General features: G+C 44.8%; 1 non-coding gene across 1 annotated transcript; it reads left to right on the top strand.

Moving 5' to 3' along the window:
- Nucleotides 1-3,637: 3,637 nt before the first annotated feature.
- Nucleotides 3,638-3,740, top strand: LOC139030759 (U6 spliceosomal RNA). Its single transcript, XR_011483161.1, has one exon. It is a non-coding gene; the product is annotated as a U6 spliceosomal RNA (small nuclear RNA).
- The last annotated feature ends 5,834 nt before the right edge of the window (nt 3,741-9,574 follow it).

Raw genomic sequence — 9,574 nt, 5'->3', positions numbered from 1 at the left:
GTTGCAAAGAGTTGGACACGACGGAGCAACTGAACTGAACAGACTGGGTTTTTGTTGCCGCCCTCGAGCTTCTCTTGTTTTGGCATGGCTCAGTAGTTTCACCCACTGCATTTGTTGCTTCAAGTTAGCAGCGCTTTCTATTGCATTCCTATTGTATTTATATCACAGTGAAGCTTTGCAACAGCCTGGATTCAGCTGCACAAAGTTTCCGGGTGACCACCGTTGCAGTCTCATCACTTACCACAGAAAAACCACATAGCAACAAGCATGTAACCCACTCAACTCCTGTGGTTAAAACCAAAAAGCAGCTAAGGTAACAATGAACTTGCCACTGGGAGGTGATACAGAGTTGTGATTGAGAGTTTGGGACACTGAGCCCAGACAGCTCAAGATCTGGCTTCATTATTTACCAGTGGTGCAACTTGAACTGCGAACTCCTCTATGATTCTGGCTCCTTATCTGTACATGGATAACTAATAGCACAGCCTCGGAGGTGGCTGTGAAGATGAAGGGCAGCAGAGTAAGCCTGCTCAAAACAGACCACTTTGGCCTGAGGATTATTTTGAGCTAAAGGTACACAGCAAGTGAGCTGACCAGCTCTCTTTTCTTCCTAAAAGCAGGAGATAAACTGCCCTATGGCTTTCCTGATGGCTCAAGAGGTAAACAATCCGTCCTCAATGCAGGAGACACAGGGGACTCGAGTTTGATCCTTGAGCAGAGAAGATCCCCTGGAGGAGAAAACAGCAAGCCACTCCAGTATTCTTGCCTGGAAAATCCCATGGACAGAGGAGCCTGGCGGGCTACAGTCCAGGGGGTTGGACACGACTGAGCAGGCATACACTGTTGGGATTGGAAACCAGCCCATGAGAGATGTCCTCCTACTGAAAGGAAACAACGTTATAATCAAGGGTGGGAAGGGGAAGGCAAAAGACTTCTGTGCAAGCAGACCTTGTTAAAACACTCTTATCTTTCTTTAGCTTCCCTGTTTATTTTAGTTAGTTTTCCACAATTACCTGTCTTTGTTCATAATAAGGTCTTAATTTCCTTATGAGGGCTTTCCTGTCACATTAAAATTATACTAAATAAATATGTATGCTTTTCTCTCGTTAATCTGCCTCATGTAAATTTAAATCTAATGCCCAGATGAAAACTCTAAGTTGTTCAGTCACTAAGTCGTGCCCTATTCTTTGCGATCCCATGGACTGTAGCACACCAGGCTCTCCTGTCCTCCACTGTCTCCCAGAGTTTGCTCAAATTCATGTTCATTAAGTTGGTGATGCTATCTAACCATCTTATCCTCCACCGTCCCCTCCTCCTTTTGCCTTCAATATTTCCCAGCTTCAGGGTCTTTTCCAACAAGGCTGTTCACCTCAAGTGGCCAAAGTACTGGAGCTTCAGCTTCAGCAACAGCCCTTCCAATGAATATTCAGGGTAGATTTCCTCTGAGATTGACTGGTTTGAGCTCCTTGCAGTCCAAAGAACTCTCCAGAGTCTTCACTAGCACCACAATTCGAAAGCATCAATTCTTCAGCCAAAGGTTAGGTAAAATTTTGCCTCCTCTACAGGGATTAAGCAGGATAACTATGTATCTGAAACACCTTCATATGAAAGAAACACTATTATTATCTACTAAACATGTGCATATACATGAATGTGAATGTAAATGCAAAAAAAAAAAAATGCTCTGGAAGGGAGCATGCAAAAATGGTAGTAGTTGTTATTCTAGGGAAGGGGAGTGGGATTTTGGGGAAGGGATGGGAATGATGGGTGACTTTTACCATTTACTCTGTATTTTCCTGAATTTTAATTTTTTTCAATGAGAATTTCTTCATCAATGAATTATTTGTGGAACTTTAAAAGTGGGAATTCCCCAGCAGTCCAGTGGTAAGGACCTTGAGCTTCCTCTGCAAGGGGCATGTTTGATCCCTGGTAGGGAAACTAAGATCCCACAAGCCTCATGACCCAAAAGCCATCTGACACGGCCAAATAAAAAAATTTTTTAATAAAAAAAACTGACACATATAAGTCAACCTTTGCAGTAGGGTTAGAAAAATCACATCATGTACTAAAAGATGTACATGAAAGTACCTATCATTTAATCAAGTAAAACAGGTTTTGTATTTCCTAAAATAACCAGAAAATATCTTTTTAAAAATACAAATCTGATTTTTTAAAAAATCATATTGGTTTTACCATAGGAGAGGATTGCCTTAGGAAGTAGCTAAAGCAGAGTCATAGGAAAGTGTATTAATGTGCTCCAATCACAACATCTTAGAAACCTCTTGTGGTATAATTATAATGGAAGTTCTCACATGACAATGCCAACCTTTTTCATTACTGTGTCACTGTCTAGAGCGGTCATTGCTTTTAGTCTTCTGCCGTCATATCATCATGACTATTTGAGTTTCCACACCATAAACATACTTATATGACAAAAAAAGAAACATGCCGCTGTCGTTACTTCACCTAGGCCACAGCCATGCATTATTATATAGGACACGTTTTATTATAGGTAATAAAAGTCACAACAAAAATAAACTTTTAAATTTAAAGCCAATATTCTGCACTAGTCCAGAGTATTTCTGGTGACTTTTGTGCCTCACGTTTGGGAATATTAAAACAACAATTTACCTGAGCAGTTTATCCCTTATTTCAAGGGTGTAAACTCTGGGAAGAGAAGCTGTGGTAGAGATGCTTCTGGAGCTCCTATTCCCCCAGACGGAGCCTAACTGTATCCACGGAGGCCCCTGCTGACCCCTCCTCTGTTTCCAGGTATATAGGGAAAGCACAGGGACAGTAAAGGCTGAAGCTTGAGATTCCCCAGCTGATGAAATTGAGTAGACGATAACTAAATTAGAGAAACTTCTTCAGTATGGTCAACCATTCACACTATCCCAAAGGAAATAAAGCCTTTTCCAGAGGGATATTAGCAGGGGCGGGGGTTGGGGACAGATGTGTGTGAGGTGAGGGGTGGTGAAGAATCCCCTTGCCAATGCAGGAGACGGGGTTCAATCCCTGATCAGAGAAGTCCCATATGCCGAGAAACAACTAAGCCCAAGGGCCACAACGACCGAGCCTGTGCTCTAGAACCTGGGACCTGCAACGACTGACCCCAGGTGCTGCAACTATTAAAGCCAGTAGGCCCTAGAGCCCAGGCTCCAGAACAAGAGAAGCCACCACAATAAGAAGCCACCCCAATGAGAAGCCCTCCCACGGCATCTAGAGAGTAGCCCTACTCACCACAACTAGAGAAAAGCCCAAGCAGCAATGAAGACTCAATACAGGCAAAAACAAACAAACAAACAAACAAAAACGTCTGCCTTAAAAAAAAAGAGAAAGGGAAGGAAAGGAGTGGCCTTTGAGGAACCAGCCCAGATGAAAGCTCCTGCGATTGCACAACATCACCACCAGGTGGCGCGCGGGAAAGCATCAAACTCGGGCCTCGGCGGACTACAGCAGCTCAGTCACTCAGTCCTGTCCGCCTGTTTGTGACCCCATGGACCGCAGCACGCCAGGCTTCCCTTTCCATTACCAAATCCCGGGGCTTGCGCATGTCCATCGAGTCGGACTACAGTCTTGGGTTAAAGCCACCAGCCTCTTAGGTCCCCACCAGTAGTCAAACAAAGCAAGGCTGGTCTCGCTTTGGCAGCACATGTACTAAAGCCGGAACCATACAGAGAAGGTTAGTATGGCCCCTGCGCAAGGATGACACGCAAATTCCTGAAGCCTTCCATATTTTGTGCCCTTCCCCAGCGTCCAGACACCGTTTGCGTCTTAGCCCCCAAGGAAACGCTTTTTTGTCAAAACCACAACGCCTGGCACTTAATTCTGAACTTGTGATTTTTCACTATAAAAAATAAAGCAAGGGTGACTGTAAACGCCGTGAAACTGTGCCGCATAGACAGGAGGGAATTGGGAGGGGCTCATAAAAGGGTTTGGGTTTCTGTTAGATGATTTAGGGAAGAGTTTATCAGGGTGAGGCTTGCTCTGGACCAGGTGCCGTCAGAAAGGAGGGGTAATTTGGTGATTATCTTAATGATTTTCATCAAAGACATGACAGGAAGGGGACCAAGCTAACGCCGTCATTCAGAAAGAACCATAAAGAAGCGGTAGTTACCGTGTTAGCTAGGAAATGGTGGGGGGGCGGGTGGCCCGCGGCGCAGGAGGCGCGGGAGTTTGGTTGTTCCTGTGGTTCTAAGAGCCGCTTTGGTTTGTGCTGAAGGCATGGTTGCAGAATGGTCTCTGCCTCACCCCACAGAGGGCTCTCAGGAGACAGTGCCTTTCTGAGAAAAGGTTTATGATTGGTAGTACTAAACCAGTTCCCAGCTATGGGGGCCAGGCCGGTTGCCAGCTGACAGCTGTGGAAACTTCTTTTTTTTTTTTTTTCTTCACATGCTTCTGCATGCCCTCCGGTTCCCCGCTGTCAGAAGGAGCATCCTAGGAAGTCATCCCCAGGAAAGCCTGTGGCATGGTAGCTAAATGGCTGGCCCATGGCTTCAGACTGACCTGACTGTGCTTCTCAAGTCTACCATTCACACTGGCTGTGGGACCTTGGATAAGCACTTAACTTCTCTGTGCCTGTTTCCTCTTTTGTAAAAGAAAATAAAAATAGTACATGGAAACTGAAACTGGGAAACTGGGAGAATGAAATGAGATAGCATATGTAAAGCACTTACAATAGTGCCTAACACATGATAGGCATTTAACTAAGACTAATCTACCTGTTCTGGAGGAGGAAATGGCAAGCCACTCCAGTATTATTGCGTGGGAAATCCCATGGACAGAGGATCCTGGCGGGACTACAGTCCATGGGGTCACAAAAGAGTCTGACATGACTTAGCCACTAAACAACAACAACCCTGTTCATTATTTGTCAAAGGTCACAATGCTCAATGTACTCTGGAAACCCATCAGGGGACTGAAGAATCAAGTAATATTCAGTTTGTAAAAACACTTCTACTATCAGAAGATGCTTGTGCATATACCACTACTATATATAATGCGGATAACTACTGATAATAAGAACCTACTATATAGCACAGGGAACTCCATCAATACTCTGTAATAGCCTATATGGGAAAAAAGAAGGGATGTATGTATTCACTTTGCTATTCACCTGAAACTAACACAACATTGTAAATCAGCTATATGCCAGTAAATTTTTTTAAATGTGTTCATTACATAACATTTTTCTTTTTTCTGACAACTTGAAAATAAAATCAGAATATTAAAAAGAAAACAAAAAAGATTACTCATAAATGAATTTGAAGGGTTCTCTTTTATTTCTGGTTTGTCCAAAGAATATCTATTCCAGACTTAGTAAGAAGAGACTTGTATTCAAAAGGGTTACTGCAAGGGGGGAAGGAAAATACTGCAGTAAGAGAAGGCTGTGACATAGGTTTGCCGCAAGCATCTCAGAGTTGGGCAAAAAGATTTTCCTCTGTTATAGAGAGGAGTAAACAAGTCTGGGAAGAGCCAGACTCAGGGAAGTGGGATGAAACAGTGGTGTGAGGACTTCCCTGGTGGTCCAGTGGTTAAAAATGTGCCTGTCAATGCAGGGTACACAGGTTCAATCCCTGGTCCAGGAAAGTCCCACATGCCATGGAGCAACTAAGCGTGTGTGACACAACTCTAGAGCCCAAGCACCACAACAAGAGAAGCCACTGCGATGAGAAGCCTGTGCACCGCAACTAGAGAGTAGCCCCTGCTTGCCATCACTAGAGAAAGCCAATGAGCAGCAATGCAGACCCAGTGCAGTCAAAAATAAATTGGGGGAAAAAAAGAAAAGAACTTAAAAACGAGTGGCGTGAATGGATGGTAGATTAGAGAATATTTGACCCTGTTCTCAGAAGCTGTGTGTTGTGCTGTGTATTCAATCATGTCCGACTCTTTGTGACTTCATGGATTGTAGTTCACCAGGCTCCTCTGTCCTTGGGATTTTCCAGGCAAGAATACTGGAGTGGGTTGCCATTTCCTTCTCTAGGAGATCTTCCCGACCCAGGGATCGAAACCGGGTCTCCCACATTGTAGGCAGGTGCTTTACCGTCTGAGCCACCACGGAAGTCACTGAGGGTGGGCCAAAGTTCAAGGACCTAGAGGAAGGAGACAGCTTACCCAAAGTTTGGTTAACATTAACCAAACTTTGGTTAACTTTGTTAAAACATTAACATTGTGTTGCATTTATTGGTGGGGACAGGAAGTTCAGCTAATCATTTATGAGGCAAAGAAAGGAAATCATGAGGGTCTATGTCTGGCCTTGTCACAGTGAACAAGGGACACCTTGTCTACATTGGCCAGGAAAGGACAGGTCTTAGTATTAAACAAAGGCTGCTGGGGGATTTCTTAATCCTCACCAATGTTTTCCAGGATAACAGGGCTCAGGTAAGATTCAGCATTTATTCAGGTTGCAAATTATAATACATGTTTCCTATTTCTTAAATTGCTGTGTTTCACATAAAGGATGAAATATCCTGAGAGATCATGAAGACTTGCATAGAGGTGCAGGTCTGTAAAGCAGAAGGGCCAGGGAAGGGCTGGTTTATTTGCAAAGCCCTTGGCAAACTGAACTGTTTAGAACGTATACCTTCTGTGGCTGTTGCATTTCTTTGGGCCTACAGGTGAATCCTCATGACTCAGTGGTGGAGAATCCACCTGCTAATACAAGGAGACACTGGTTTTATCCCTGGGTCGGGAAGATCCCCTGGAGAAGGAAATGGCAACCCACTCCAGTATTTTGCTGAGATAATCCCATGGACATAGGAGCCTGACAGGCTACAATACATAGGGTCACACAACTGAGTGACTAAGCATGCACGTACGCATGCACGAGTGGATCAATAAAAACTAAAACTTGAAATGAGGCAACATCCACACATATGTTGAAACCACATTTTAGTTCAAACCCTGTTGAGGGCCCAGCTCTCTTCCAGGGCTTTGGGGAGTCTCAGTGTTAAAATCCTGCTCAGCCCACACCCCCTGCAGGGCGATTGCTATGCTGCCTACTTCCCTTTGCCTGTAAGGAGTCCAGCCTTCATGTAGACCATCTCCCTCTCATTCTGTTCTCTTGCTTTCAGAGCCTTTCCATCTGCAGTAACACAGCTTGAGGCTGCTCACATATTCCACTGTGGAGCTGGGCAATCTTGTAACTCCTGCATTTTGCAATGTGTCCTGGAGGCAGCCTGGATCTGCGGTAGACCTGAGAGGCTCCCCATGCCTGCCCTCCACCTCGGGGAACGTCTTTATTACACGCTCTTGTCAGGTTCTGAGCAGTCAAGCTTTGATTTACTTTCCCTTCCGAGAGCCAAGGGAATAAAACTGTCAAGTACAAGCTGATGATTTGAACTAGTGCTGAGGATTTATGAAAATGCTCAAAATCCAAGCAGGGCGTGAGGAGAAACAGCCTGACATCCTCAGCCAGGAAGTGTGTGCAGTGGGTCTCACCACCCTCCCCGCTTGACCGCCCCTTCCTCTTTCCTGAAGAGATTCCTCTCCCCCTCCTCCCCACCTTGTCAGGAGACAATGCTCTCCTCGTCTTGAAAACAAAACCAAACCCTGCCTGTTCTGAGAGAGAGGATGTGAATCAGAGGATCCCTAACTGGAAGGAACTTGACTGAGTTGTCAGGTCCCCCTCCCTTCTTTGGGAAACTACTGGTGGTTCCACATTTGGAAAGTTAGCTCCGCCCTTTTTCTTTACATCTAGGAAGGTTCTAACTATGAATCTTTCTAGGGGCTTCCCTGGCAGCTCAGACGGTAAAGAATCCACCCGCAATACGGGAGACCTGGGTTTGATTCCTGGATTGGGAAGATCCCCTGGAGGAGGGCATGGCAACCCACTCCGATATTCTTACCTGGATAATCCCCATGGACAGAGGAGACTGGTGGGCTAACAGTCCATGGGGTCACGAAGAGTCAGACACTACTGAGCTACTTAAGCACAACTGCAGGTGTCCGCACACACTCAGTCCTCTCTGGTTCCTTTCTTCACGTGAGCTCAGAGAGCGTTGTGTGTTTAAATTCAAAATCGATGAATGGTAAGTATTAGTTTTGCTTGAAGATGAGCTGAGCTTACAGTGGGGGACTGACAGGAAGCAAACTAGAGACATAAGCTAAGAAAGCCGAGGAGGATTCCTCAGTGAGTGGCCACCTATTCAGATGAAAGGCAAAGTAAAATTCCTCCCAAAGAGACACAGGAACAGTTGGAGAACAAAATCCTTCTAAGTCTTGCACCTTGACAAGCATATAGACTTTCTGAGGCACTGCAAACTGTATAAATTGTTTCAATCCTGTTAGAAATGCATTTGTTAGCATTTAGAGAAAAGAAAATTCTACCTTTTGACCCACGTTTTAAATACCTATTAATAGCTAACTAACTATCACAAGTTGTAGGGCTTAATATAACCTTTTTTTTTTTTTTTTAAGATTGATTGATTGATTTGGCTGTGGTGGGTGTCTTTGTTGCTGTGAAAGAGTTTTCTCTAGTTGGGTCCAGTAGGGGCTACTCTGTTGCAATTTGCAGGCTTCTCATTGCCCTGGCTTCTCCTGTTGTGGAGCGCAGGCTCCAGGCACATGGGCTTCAACAATAGCAGCTCATGGGCTCAGTAGTTGTGGCTCTTGGGCTCTAGAGTGCTGGCTTAGTAGTTGTGGTACATAGGCTTAGTTGCTCTGCAGTATAGGGGATCTTCCTGGACCAGGGATCAAACCAGTGTCCCTTGCATTGGCAGGTGGATCCTAAACTACTGGACCACCAGGCAAGCCCTTTTCAACCATTTATTTTGCAAGTGGTTTTACAGATAAGCAATTTGAGGACTCCGCAGGGCATCTGTCTGCCTGGCTTCATGTGGGGGCAGCAAGGTCTAGTGAAAGCCTTCTAGGTGGTGTCTTTGCTCATGTGTCTGACGTCTCAGTGATCCTTGGGCTTTTCTTGATGCCCACCTGGGGCTTCAGACCCCAGGGCTTCTTCATGTGGCTTGAGCTTCTCATAGCATGGTGGTTTCAAGAAAGCTGCACTTTCTAGAAGTAGGAAATAGATGTTACTAAGGCCAATTAAGGGCTATATCTGAAATAGGAACAGTGTCACCATTGCCACAGTCTAATGGTCAAAGTAGTCACAGAGCCCATCTAGGTTCAAGGGGAGTGTCAAGTCTTTGTTGCAGAAGAGCAATGGGGTTGGGAGATATTATGTGGCCATCTTTAGAACATGCAACCTATCACAACCCATAATCTTTTTAGGAATATATCACATGGAAATTATGCCAGAGAAGTACAAAACAGAGAAGTTCATCACAGCTTTTGTAGGAAAAAACCTCCAAACAGTGGAAACAACCTACAAGTCTACCAATAGACTACATCAATTGTCACACACCAACTAACAGGAATAAAAAGCCATAATAATTGAAAAGATTATGAAACAACATGAATAAATGTTACCTATAGCTCAGTTGGTAAAGAATCTGCCTGCAGTGCAGGAGACCCAGGTTCAATTCCTGGGTCAGGAAGATTCCCTGGAGAAGGAAATGGCAATCCACTCCAGTATTCTTGCCTGGAGAATTCCATGGACAGAGGAGCCTGGCAGGCT

This window comes from Odocoileus virginianus, chromosome 23 (assembly GCF_023699985.2).
Source record: "Odocoileus virginianus isolate 20LAN1187 ecotype Illinois chromosome 23, Ovbor_1.2, whole genome shotgun sequence".
Classification (NCBI taxonomy): Eukaryota; Metazoa; Chordata; class Mammalia; order Artiodactyla; family Cervidae; genus Odocoileus; species Odocoileus virginianus.
The sequence above is the reverse complement of the archived record's forward strand: the minus strand, read 5'-3'. Positions and strand labels throughout refer to the sequence as shown.